At 36.3% G+C, this 1340-nt stretch overlaps 1 pseudogene; it reads right to left on the bottom strand.

Annotated features, from left to right (window-relative positions):
* Positions 1–351: 351 nt before the first annotated feature.
* Positions 352–1021, bottom strand: LOC136338590 (large ribosomal subunit protein eL22-like; annotated as a pseudogene).
* Positions 1022–1340: the final 319 nt, after the last annotated feature.

Genomic DNA, 1340 nt, shown 5'->3' with positions numbered 1-1340 from the left:
GAAGATCAGTTTGGCTTGATTTAAAATCCTGAGCCTACACTTTTTCCAGACCATATCTCCATTCCCTTATGTTGTGAAGTGTTGCTGTAGATGTCTGTTACAATCCAATTATCTTTTCCTTACACCCGATTTGGTCTCTTTTTCAAGTTTGTTCTAGTTGAACTTTCCTTGCTGTAGACAATATATTTTTTTAAACTAGTTTTTCTAATTCTGTACTTAGTTCTGAAAGCCGTTTTTCAAATTCTCCTCTTATTTTGTCATCTTATTTATTGACATTTTTCTCTCTCTCTCTCTTTTTGGTTTCTAGATTTTATTTAAGAACTCATGCAAAATGTACCAGATAAACAAGTTTTAATCCTCATCTTCCTCCTCTTCATCCTGGTTTATCTGGAAGTAGTGTAATTTGTAACTCTCTTTGCCGTAAGCCACTACACGCAACTAGTCATGTAAATTATTGTTCTTCAAATGTTTTTGGTGAGACATGGTATTTCAAATACCTTTTGGAAAAGGCACTTCAGGGGTGACAGTGATCTTGTTCTTCCTTCTTTCAATGATTACGACCGCTTTGCCGAGATTCCCAGCTTTCCCATTCACTTTGATTCTCTCCTGAAGAAACTGCTCAAAATTGGCAGTATCCATAATTCCATCTTCTACAGCAGTGGTCTTCAACCTTTTTTGGGCCATGGACCAGTTTAATGTCAGAAAATATTTTCACGGACCGGCCTTTAGGGTGGGATGGATAAATGTATCACGTGACCGAGACAAGTGTCAAGAGTGAGTCTTAGACAGATGTAATAGAGGAAATCTGGTCATTTTTAAAAAATAAAACATTGTTCAGACTTAAATATAAATAAAACGGAAACAATGTAAGTTATTTATTCTTTCTCTGTGGACTGGTACCAGTCTACGGCCCAGGAGTTGGGGACCACTGTTCTACAGGATGAGTGCAGTCAAGGATAAACTTCAGAACTTGCTCCCTTTTTTTACCCCCCTTCACCACAAGTTTTTTCATAGGTGCCATGGAGGCAGAAGAGGCAAAAGGGACAAAATTTTCTCTTTTTGATTTATAATTTTAATTATTCACTTTAGATTTCTCTTGATTTACATTTGATCTTTTCCTCTGTTTACATCAGGGGTCCCCAAACTTTTTACACAGGGGGCCAGTTCACTGTCCCTCAGACCATTGGAGGACTGGACTATAAAAAAAACTATGAACAAATCCCTATGCACACTGCGCATATCTTATTTTAAAGTAAAAAAACAAAACGGAAACAAATATAACATTTAAAATAAAGAACAAGTAAATTTAAATCAACAAACTGACCAGTATTTCAATGGGA

Source organism: Saccopteryx bilineata, chromosome 5 (genome assembly GCF_036850765.1).
Source record: "Saccopteryx bilineata isolate mSacBil1 chromosome 5, mSacBil1_pri_phased_curated, whole genome shotgun sequence".
NCBI classification, from domain to species: Eukaryota; Metazoa; Chordata; class Mammalia; order Chiroptera; family Emballonuridae; genus Saccopteryx; species Saccopteryx bilineata.
This window is presented reverse-complemented; position numbering and strand designations above follow the sequence as displayed.